Raw genomic sequence first — 12,873 nt, forward strand, 5'->3', positions numbered from 1 at the left:
AGAGGATAGCTTTGCATGCCCTTTGAATGGTCTCTCCCAAAGGAATTGCTCCCAGCTTAGATAGTTAGGGATAGGTGCAAAGGGTTACCAGGTTTTGAAATATGGAAGGCAAATCTAAAACAAAACAAATACAAACTAACAAACATATCCGGTTAACAATTAAATTTATGTATGGTAAACATGCATATTAAATTTGGAGGGATGGGAAGAGGGATGGAAGACAGTAGAATGAATCAGAAATATCTTTGCTATGTTCATATATGAATACACGACCAATATACCTCCATGTCATGATCAATCACAGAATGGGATCCTACTTAGAATAAGTTATACTTCATGTATGTAAAATATGTCAAAATACATTCTACTGTCATAAACATCTAAAAAGAACAATCAAAAACTAATATTTTAAAAATCTGCAAAAAAAATTGGAGAACCCCAAATTTAATCAGGGTGACAATGCTTAGGACCACCACATTAAAACATTTGAAATGAAACAGTCCATTTTAATGGGAAAAAAATCACATCTCATCATAAACGGCATACCTTTGACAACTCTTCTTCATAGAATATGGTTCCTTTTTTTTTCATATGGATGCTAGCCCCCTCATAAAGACAGGACTGCCACCATACATTACAGGCAAGAGTGCCTAAAGACCTATAAATGCATGGAGAGTGCAGCTCAAAGAGAGAAATCCCCTCCTCCAGGATAATGAATCCTCATGGAGGTGACATTACAAATTGAAGTCTGGAAGGAGAAAAGAAGTCAGGGAAATAAAGAGTTGTTATAAAATGAGTGATTGTGGTAATTAAGGTTATGGGTAAAGAAGGGCTTAGTTATTGCAATGCAAATAAATCTGGAGCATGTTTCAGCAATGAAACAAGGTGCTCTTCCTATCTGTCAAGTTCTTGCCTTTTTTGTTCCCATAAAACCTAATGCTCTACTCAGGAAGTATCTTCCTCTTATAAGACATACAGAAAAATAAAAAGGTAATTGCTAAAATATGAAAAGAGGCTTATACATCCACTTAGCTATCTTAGACCAGTTTTGGATTAAAGCAGCAAAAAGATATCAATCATATTTCTCAATCAGTATTTAGTGTATCATTACCAACCTTGGCAGGGATAAATGATATGTTTGTAGGTGATGGTAATGAAGATCACATTTCAAATTTAGATTGACTAAACTCAGAGCTTCAATTTGTAAAAGAATTTCCAAATGTGACACTGAATCTCTAAGGTGATGTTTCAATCATTAAGCTAGAATATAGTTTGTTTTAAAGTTTCAGGTAAAAATTGATTATAATTCTATTTTTCACTTCACCCCTTTATATAATAAAGTTTTTAAAAACATTTATTTATTTAATAGAAGTATATTTTTTGCTTGGTTTAGGGGAAGAGAGGTTCGTCTTTTTAAAAACCATTCTATCATACTACTACCAGAAATAGGGTGATAGCAAACAAGGAATTGTTTTAAAATTTTAATTTCCAAATTCCTTTATATAACTGTAGAAAATCTTCACTATACTAAAAACAATATTTGGTTTGTGATTATAAAATTATTATGAACTTATCCTATAAAACTTAGAAATTAAATTATAAGGACACTAAAATGTTTTAAAATATATTTGTCTTTTCTTCCTCTTTTCCCCTTTATACACTAATTAATCTGCTGTGTTTTCTTGCAATGTTTCATTATATGTTCTTTTTTAAAAAGTTTTTTAATTTGTTTTAATTAGTTATACATGACAGTAGAATGTATTTATGTACTTTGATATATCATACATAGATGGAATACACTTTCTCATTTTTCTGAGTGTACATGTTTCAGAATCATATTGGTCATGCAGTCATATATACATACAGTAATAATGTCTGTTTCATTCTACTATCTTTCCTATCCCCACATTCCCTCCCATGTCCTCCCTTCACTTCCCTCTACCTAATCTAAGGAGATGTTATTTTTCTTTAGTGTCCACTTCCCGCCTTATTGTGAATTAGCATCCGCATATTAAAGAAAACATTCGACCTTTGGTTTTTTGGGATTGGCTTATTTCACTTAGCATATTATCCAATGCCAACCATTAACTGGTAAATGCCATAATTTTATTCTTCTTTAAAGCTGAATAACATTCCATTGAGTATATATATCACATTTTCTTTATCCATTCATCTATTGAGGGACACCTAGATTAGTTCCATAGTCTAGCTACTGTGAATTGAGCTGCTATAAACATCAATGTGGCTGCAGCACTGTAGCATGCTGATTTTAAGTCCTTTGGGTATAAACAGAGGAGTGGGGTAGCTGGGTCAATGATGGTTCCATTCCAAGTTTTCTGAGGATTCTCCATACTGCTTTTCATAGTGGTTGAACTAATTTGCAGTCCCACCGGCAATGTATGAATATAGCTTTCTCACTACATTTATATGTTCTTATGTAAAAAATCCTTTTAATGGATTTTAGTAGCTGCATAATGACTCATCACATATACGTATATTTTTGTTTTCTTTTCAAAAATAAGAATAAATTTATTTATTCATTTTTTATTGATCAAATGTTTTTTGCAGATACGTGGAAGTTAAAATGCAATAAAGTAGGGAGGGGGAAAAGAGAAATTTGGTAGATTAGACAAAGGGTAATGAAGGCAAGGGAGGGAGAATAGGAATAGGAAAGATAGTAGAATGAATCTGAGATATCATATATCTTTTAATAATTATTTTGTTTTTGAACAATTGTTATATTTCCAAAATTTTTCCATTCTGTAGTACACACACACCAACATACATTCACACAGAATAGGAGGAAATATCCACTTGGATAAATCTTCTTACAATGTATTCATATTTGCATACAATATTTTCTTTACAAAGATTTCTAGAAGTAAAATCACCACATCAAAGTGCACAAGTGCTTTGGAAGGCTCTCCATACATATTGCTAAATCACTCTCCATTCTCCCTAGAGCAATTCACACTGTCAACAGTGGCTATTCTTAACTTAGCCAGCGTTGATTATCATTAGTGTTTCTAACCTGTGTCAATTTAATAGATGAAAAGAGAAATCTCATTTTGTTTCTCATGTTTTTCCTTACTCTGTCTCCAAGTTGGAATGGATTTTGTTTCATTTGTTAATTAGCCATTGATATATTTTTTTATTTGAATTGACTTTCTAATGTATTGCATATTATTGTTTTCATAATACTGATATATAGCAGTATATTTTAAGAGATATATATTCTAAGTTATTTTTCTTTATCATTTCATTTTTCTGCAACTACAAATTCCTTTATTTTTTCATATTTTTACTACTGCTTTACAGTTATGCAACTATAAATATTGACCTATTTCATTCTCAAAAATTTGTATTCATGACATAATCACTTAATGCTTACTTGTATTTTCCTCTAATTTTCACTTATTTTTAATGTTAATTCTTTGATTCCTAAATTTATTTCAACATTTCAGCATATTTTGCTAGGTCAAGATCTAAATTGAAATTTAATAAAGTTGCAGGATACAAAACCAACATATAAAAAATCGCTTGCATTTTTATAGACTAGCAGCAAACTATCAATAATTAAGAATGCAATAACACCATTTACAAAAAGATAAAAATACTAAAATACTTCAGAACAAATTTAACTAAGGAGGTGAAAGATCTGTGCTGGAAATACAAAAAAAAATGATGAAAGAAGTTGAAAGATGGCATGTGTCCATGAAATAGAAAAATTCATGCTGTCAAAATGGTATGATACACCAAATGATCAACAGATTCAATGCAGTGCCTATCTAAATTTTTCACAGAAATAGAAAAAGCAATTCTGAATTCATGTGGAACCACTAAGGACCCAAAATAGCCAAAGTGATCCTGAGCATAAAGAATGAATCTAGAGGCACCTTGAAACACCTGCAAAGCTTTAGTAACCTGACAGCCTAGTCTATCTACCCAGAAGTCAGATTGCTGAATCATAGGGTGGTTACATTTAAAATTTTTTGAGATCCTCTGTAGTGGCATAAAAGCAGATGCATAGACTAATTAAAAGGAACAGAAAGTCTAGAAATAAACCCACATATTTATAGTCAAGGAATCTTCAATAAAGACTCCTAGAATAAACAATGGAGAAAGGACAGTCTATTCAATAAATAATGTTGGGGAAATCAAGTATTCACATGCAAAACAATGAAGTTGTATCCTTATCTCACACCATTGAAATAAAGAAAAAAAACTAACAATACATTAAAGATCTAAATATAAGACTCGAAGCCATAAAATTTTTTAAAGAAAACATAAGAGAAAAGTTCCATGACATTGGTCTTGGCAGTGAATTTTGAATATGGCTCTAAAAGCACAGGCAACAGAAATAAAAATAAATAAAGCAGGGCTACATGTAACTGAAAAAGAAAGGGATAAACAAAATTAAAAGTCGATTTATAGAAGAAGAAGACATTGTAAACCATGTAAATAAAGGATTGTCATACAAAATATAAGAAACTTACAACTCCAGAACAAAATAATAATAATAACAACAGCAATGATAAGAATAACAATAAAACAAATAACCCTATTAAAAAACTGTTTTTAAAGAGTTGATATACAAGTGCAAATAGGTATATAATAAGGTACTCAATATCACCAGTCACCAAGAAATGCATATTAAAACCACAGTAGATATCACATCACACCTGTTAGTATGGCTATTATCAAAAAGAAAAAAAAAGGTGTTGGTGAAGATGTGGAGAAAAATGTAACATTTTTCCACAGTTGGTGGGAAAATAAATTAGTATAGCCATTATGGAAAACACTACAGAGGATCTCCCAAAATTAAAAAGGAAACGACCCTATGATTCAGCAATCTGAACTTCTGGGTAGATAGCCCAAGGAAAATAAATCAGTATGTCAAAAAGATACTGGATAATATTCCCATTTCTGTTGCTATTATTCACAATAGCAAAGATATGGGATCTGGTGTGTCCAGTGACAGATGAATGGTTAAAGATACTGTGGAAGATGGCTAGGTCTTGATGGGTATGTTAATTAGCTTGATGATGGTAATTGTTTCACAATGTAAAGATTAATCAAAACATCATGTTATATGTTTTAAATATATTCATTTTATTTGTCAATTATCCTTTAATAAATCTGGAAAAAGTCTATGTGGTATGTGGGGATGCATATATTGTATGCTCCAACCTTGTTGGGAGAGAAAGACTTCATGAAAGAGCTATATAATCTAAAAACTGATAGCTTACGTGATTTTATATGTTTTAATAAATTGAGATTATTTTTTCCATTTTCTCAAAATATTTACAATAACCTAAGCATAGTCACTTTTTTATTTATGGAAGCTAGACCATCCCTAAGTAGATAACTATACAAGTATATAAATATCTGTCTACTGGTCAGAAATTACAGGCAAATAAGGGTTCCAGTCATGATTGGAATCACTCTATTTCTCTAGTCTGTTGTTTTATAATGCTTATTTTATCATACCATACATCATCTTATACAGGTTATATATTTTTATATATTCTGTAGTCTGTCTCAGAAGTCTTTATATTAACTCACTGATTAACCCCATATGTATCAATCACTGCTTTTATTGTTGTGATTTTATAATTGATGCATTTTACTTATGTATCTGATGGTACAAGTTCCTTATTTCCCTTTTTCAAAATAATTTTTCCAAGTGAGTTAAGATTATTTTTCCAAATTCCAAATAATTTCCCATTGGAATTTTTAATGAGATAGCAGCTAATACAAAATGATTTGGGACATAAATAACATCTTTTTTAATACTCAGTCTTCCCACCCATGAAAATGTTCTTTTTCAGGCTGGGCATATAGTTCAGTTGGTAGAGTGCTTGCCTTGCATGCACAAGGCCTTGGATTCCATCCCCAGCACCACCACACACACACACACACACACACACACACACACACACACACAATGCTGTCTTTTCATTTGTTTAAATTTTCATGGCTCCTGCAGGAAGTTATAGCTTTATTTATGTGAATTTCAATTATTTCTCCTTAGAATTTGTAAGTTCTATTCATTTTATATATTTACATTGTCTTTCTAAGGACATTTCATTTTAAATTCTAACTGATTTTTATTGATCACTTAGAAAATATAGTGCTCTTCTAATTGGGTGTTTTACTGGACTTTGTTATTAACTCTTAATAATTGATAATGCTGGAGCGTTAAAAAATACTGATATAATGACATCCTTGCAATAATTTTGTTTCACTCTTTCTACCTGACATAATTCTTTTTTTCATCTTGTCTCTCTCTTTCTGTGTTTCTCTTGTTTTTGACTTTTGACTAGAACTTACAGAAAATTGTTAAATAGAAGTGGCACTAGCAAACTTTATTGTATTATTTATAAACTAGATTGAATTTCACTGCAGCTGTGTTTTCCAAAGTGTTATACTTGAAACATTAGTTTCAACAGATGCTCTGGGAGAGAAAATTTCATGTTTAAAAAGAAAAAAAAAGAAGAAGAATTTTGTGAAACTTTTTGTTGAAGTATTACAACATATGTTTGCATGCTAAACATCTGAGAAAGTCTATAGTTTTAAACCAAACTTTAAATTTGTTTTACTCCACTTTTTTCTAATAACAAATTTTCATCTTATTTAATTAAAAATGATAACGATTCACATTTCTTCAGATAAAATCATCTCTTAATTAATAATACTAAAATAATTTGATCTATGGATTCAATTGAAAGATATCAAGGATGAGAATGGAGAGGAAGAAGTCTTCTGTTGCAGGCAATAAGTGTTGTACTGTCTGAAAATAATTTAAAAGCAATAATGAAGCAACTATGTAATTCTCACCCCAAACATCTTCAATTGATCTGAGTTCTACATCTAGGTAAGTGTTCTTTAAGTATGTGTACAACCTTCAAATCCATATCTCTTTTTTAATTACCTTTTTAAAAATATTTTTTAGTTGTTAGTGGATCTTTATTTTATTTATTTGTATGTGCTGCTGAGGATCGAACCCAGTACCTCACACATACGAGGCAAGTAGTCTACTATTGAACTACAACCCCAGCCCTATTAATTACCTTTTAATTACTATTGTATTCTACGTGGAAGTTAATTTCAAATATTCCCCAATATATAGTGGTTCCTCACATAGGCAGAATCAACTATAAATATTCATTTTAAAAGACAGTTTTAAAGGGTAGGCTTGTTTGTATTCAATTAGGGCAGAATTTCTACCATGATGGGGTTACCTAATACTGCATTTAAACAGTAAATTTGAAATATTAACAGCACAGTGGTGACATTAGAGAAAAAAAACCAAAAAAACAAAAAAACCAGACCTTGAAATATTTTAATTCTGTAATTTAATGTGACCCTTTGAAATGTTTAATTGTGTTTAAAATTTCAATCAGTAAAAAATAAAGTGTGTTATGAGATTCATATTTGGTAGGTGCAGATTTTGGGTTCCTATTTTTTTTCCCAATGTTTAAAATATTGCTAAATTAGAACAATATATTTAAGTTGATGTGTTAAATTATTGTCATATGGGAAGCAGAGGTGACTTCTTGTTCCCCTGTGTCAGCACTCGTTGGCTCAGGCTGGGAGTGACACATCTCCCATTAGCAGAAGATATTGGCCCAGAGGAAGCTGCTAAGAGCAGTCAGCACTTGTCCTCTCTCAGCTGGGAGCTCTGCTGGCTTAGTTAAAGGCCCTCTGTGTGGATACAATACACTGCGGGATCACGCTTTTCTTCCCATTTATTCGATTAAAGAGTTCTTCAATTTTAGTTTTTTTGTCAAGAATACACCCATGAGTAGACATAGAAAATGCCTCTGTCCCTTAAATAGTCTTCTTCCAGGAACATGGAAGTTTTACCTCATTTGTAGATGAGATTAAAGATTTTTAAATGGGAAGATTAGTCTGAATTATTCAGTTGGCTCTTTTTATTAATTTTTTAATTTGTTTTAATTAGTTATACATGAGAGTAGAATGCATTTATGCACGTTGATATATCATACATAGATGGGATATAATTTCTCATTTTTCTGAGTGTACATGTTGTAGAATCGCATTGGTCATGCAGTCACTTATATACATTCAGTAATAATGGCTGCATTCTACTATCTTCCTTATCCCCACATCCTTTCCTCTCCCGTCCCTTTACTTCCCTCTACCAAATTTAAGGTAATGCTCTTCTTCTCTAGTGCCCCCACACCCCACTTTATTGTGAATTAGCATCCACGTATTAGTTAATTTCAAATAATCCCCAATATAGAGTGGCTTCTTGGATTTTTTTCTTTCCTTAGTAAGTTTTTAGTATATATTGTCACTGGTAGTTCAGTGAGTCTCACTGTATACTATATTTTCATTAATTATCTCATGTTTATTTCCTTTATTAATTTACCCATAAGGTTCTCTTAAGCAGAGTCTATTTTGGTAAAAGTAGAAAGAAGTTTAGAAGTCTACTTGTCCTGGTTCTGAAATCTAGTCCCTGAGTAAGTTACTTAAATCATTGAATTCATAAGTTCTTAACACAGTAAAAATACACAGTTTTGTAAGGGATAATTGCATAGATTAAATAAGAAACAAATACAGAATGATTGGCATTGAGTCAGAAGTTGAATTCCCTCTTTCTTACACTGAATAAGTAATATATCCTTTGGTACACTTGAGTAAATGCTTGTTTAATTGAATACAGATTATGTTGAAACTTAAATTGACATATTAAAGATAATAATTGCCAAAACAATAATTGCAACATTATACATTTTAAAAATTTAATTGAATATATATGACAGCAGAATACATTTTGATTCATTGTACAAATTGCAGCACAACTTTACATTTCAATGGTTGTACACTATGTAGTGTCATACCATGTGTGCAGCATACATGTATCTAGAGTAATGATGCCCATCTCATGCCACCATCTTTCCTGCTACCAAGCCCCTCCCCACCTTCTTCCTCCCCTTTGATCAATCAAAGTTCCTCCATGTTTCCCATGTCCCCCGAAATATGGATCAGCATCCAATTATCAGTGAGAACATTCAGCATTTGTTTTGGGGGGATTGGGTTACTTCACTTAGCATGATATTCTCCAGCTTCATCCATTTACCTGCAGATGCCATAATGTTATTCTCTTTTGATGCTGAGTAATATTCCATTGTGTATATAAACCACAGTTTCTTTATCCATTCATCTATTGAAGGGCATCTAGGTTGCTTCCATAGTTCAGATATTGTTAATTTAGCTGCTATAAACATTGATGTGGCTGTGTTACTATAGTATGCTGATTTTAAGTCCTTTGGGTGTAGACAGAGGAGTGGGATAGCTGGGTCAAATGGTGGTTCCATTCCAGGTTTTCTAAGGAATCTCCATACTGCTTTCCAGATTAGTTGCACCAATTTGCAGTCCCAGCGGCAATGAATGAGTGTGCCTTTAAATGTTACCCTTTAGAGTAGAAGGTGACTTGGGGTATCTTTAGGACCATGAGAACTAAATATTATTTTTAATATTATAGATCATTTCTTTATGATGGAGCTGTCCATTCCCAGCTGTTACTAACACTTTTAAATCCAGTACTTTGTTTGCAGTCCAAACTCCGCAAAAAGCATGAGTAGTAGCTTGATCCCTTTGAATGTGACTAGATGTGTGATATCTATTTGGTGTGGTCTGGAAGTTGCTGTCTGTTTTTGTATGTAGTAGGAAGCCTGACTGATGCTTGAGAGGATGAATATGCTAATTACCCTAACTGCATCATGGCACAAGATATACATGCACTAAAACAACACACCATACTCCATACTTTTATATATGTATCAATTAAAAATAAAATTAAAAAAAAAATAATAAGCACATACAAGTGACATTCCCAGGAAAGAGGATGCTTTCTGGGTCTCATATCAAGAAACCTTGGTAAGAAAGAGGATGTGAAAAAATGAAAGTCAATCAGCTCAAAAGAAAGGGGGCTTCAAAGAGCATTAGAGGAGATAGAGTAATATTTGACAGGCATTTTGGTGATCCACTGAGCCAGCACATGCTGGATAGGTAGAAACACTGAAGAATCTTAAGTTGAATAGAAGGTGGCTTAGGGTACTCCTTTTGCTGCTAGAGTGAACTCTCTGGGGATCATAAACTGATCAAATTTGCCTCTAGACCTACTATGAGTTTGTATTCTAAAACCATCAAGGTGGCTTTTAAGTGGTCTTTCTTTGCTTGCCAATTCTGACAAGCAGCAAATGTGTGTCTATGTATGTATAATATTTTATAGTATATTTATATATGTATGTGCATGATGTATCTTCTGTGAATATTAGTCTATTACAGGGCTATTTGGAAATAATATGACTGATTTTATTTTTCTTTCTTTCTTTCTTTTTTTTTTTTTTTTTTTTTTTTTTTTTTTTTTTTGTAGTACAGGGAATTGAACCCAGGGGCACTTTCCTGTTGAGTAACATCTCCAGTACTTTTTATTTTGAGACCAGGCTTTGATAAATTGCTGAATGTCTCACTAAATTGCCCAGGCTGGCCTCAGTCATGTGATTCTTCTGCCTCAGCCTCTCAGGTTGCTGATAATCCAGGTATGGGCCATCATGCCCAGCAATATGACTGATTTATTAAGAAGTTTGTAAGGGAGGGAAGTTTGCTAATTTTTTGTTAAGTTACACACACACATATGGGAGTATATTACAGTTTAAAAAGTTCTAACTACATTATTGTGTTCCAACAATCCTGTAAAGTAACTATATTTCTCACATGTTCTAAATCTCAAGAGCTTCATAATTTCTCCTAATGTCTTTCAACTAGTAAACTTAAGTGTTGTGGTCCACATTCAGAGACACCCATGCTGTTAATAGTTCCCTACACTTTTTTCAAGAAGCAGCCTGGGATCTTAAATGACAGAGAAGTCAGGAAGCCATGTGCCCCATAACTCTACAGGAAGGTAAGACTGACAGGAGTGAGAAGGTACACATGAGGGTTAGGAATATCCTAAACTTTAGCCTAGTTTATGGTTGGATGTATTTTTAGGCGACCTTAAGATTAAAGTTATTCGTAGACTGGAAACAAGACAAAGTCGTCTCCCCCTCAACACTGGCTTGGACAACAATATGAACAAATGCCTGCATTTTCTTGGGTCTCAACTCTTTTCTTGTTTGTGCAAAAATTATTATTGTAATATCATCTTCATAAAATTTTGTGATGAATTTTGAGTATTTCCCATGTTAATTTTGATTTTTTTGGTGCCAATTGATATAGTTTATATCATTATTCTTTCTGATTCAGTACATTTTAAAACTCAAGCTTATCTCTGGATTCTGTCGGTAGGCAAATCACATTTTCTTTATCGTTTTTCAATCTGATGCATCTGCCTTCATAAATCATATATAGAGTTGATAAAAGCAAAGAGCACAGCCTTAGGAAAATCCAACATGTCGGCAGCTATTTATAATTTGACAATTTATGAGGACAAATGTCTCCATTATATAAATAATTCATTCGCATTTCATTTGCTTACACACCATTATTCTTATAAGTTTGTCACAAAGAGAATGGTGACTGATTTAATCTTCTTTGCTGGCACAATGCGTAAATGTGAGTACAATGTATTCCTTCAGCCCTGCTTGCCAGAAAGGTAATACTAATCTTTTATTTTGTAAAAATATGCCTGAATTTTAGCCAAAGGCCAGTGATCCACAGAGACATAAAGAGCCCTATGAGTACCTCAGCCTTGAGCTCTTCTGTGTACCCCAGTGATCATTTGGCTGCTTCTACTGGAGTCTCTGTCTTTGAGTGGAAAAGTGAACCATCCTTAGATTTATTTAGCCCTCTATCCTCTCTCATCAGCTAAGAGTAGGAGCCATGGAAATGCTTCAGGGCATCTGTGTCTGCTCCTGTAGAGGGAGAATGAGTGCATCAGACAACTTCTGTTCCCACCATGACCTCCCACTTGGGTGTTTCATGTCAATTACTTGTCGTGCATTTTGAACATTATTTATAAAATAAGGAGGATAGATGTCTCAAATTATTTATAAAGTAATTTATAAATATTTGAAACCATTGTTATTTATAAATGACAAAATCAAAATCATTTATAAAGAAGGGTGGACCCTGTGCTTCCTCTATGCGTTTTGTTGGCTGTGCTTAAGATTGGAGGCAGTATTTCTCAGAACCCCTTTCCCTGTGTGGTTACAGAACAATGTTGGCCAAGAAAGGAAAGTGTGTAGAATTTGCAAGAGAAAAATGAATCTAGAGCCATTACTCTTGGAAGGAACTTTGTATCTAGACATTAGGACAGTAGATCAGAAGCATCCAGGGAACTTCAGCTTATCTTCACTCTCCTCCCTCTGAATCCATCTTGCCTGCCTAATTCCTGCTGCTGTCACTAAATCATAATCCCAAGCCCACCACCAGGCACTTGGCTTTATGTGCTCAGAGGCCTTCTTTATCCATGAGCACCATCTTCCTGGGAAAAAGCACTTAGTACAGACCTCCCCTAGAGTTCTCCCTTCACTACCCACTTAGATTTCCAGCAGTACTTTGCTTCTAGAATTTTTCTGAAAGCTCTACCATGTCCTCATATACCAGTGCTTTAGGCCAATGTGGTTAGTAACTATTTCTCTAATCTTCCTACTTCCACTTCTAGACCTGTACCCACGTGAATTTCCATTCCTGTCATACACACCCAGTTTCCCTACACTCATCAATAGCTCTGTTCTCCTGACTGACCCCTAAATGATACAGACTAGGATGCATAAGGTCTGTCCCCGTTCTAATATAAAATGGTTCTATAATTTCTGTCACAGATTCAGTTATTAATTTGAAAGTGATTTTATTTTTTTCATTTCTCACAACAGGTCTATGAAGTAGGTGTCCTTAACA

This window comes from Urocitellus parryii, chromosome 3 (assembly GCF_045843805.1).
Source record: "Urocitellus parryii isolate mUroPar1 chromosome 3, mUroPar1.hap1, whole genome shotgun sequence".
In the NCBI taxonomy this organism is placed as follows: domain Eukaryota; kingdom Metazoa; phylum Chordata; class Mammalia; order Rodentia; family Sciuridae; genus Urocitellus; species Urocitellus parryii.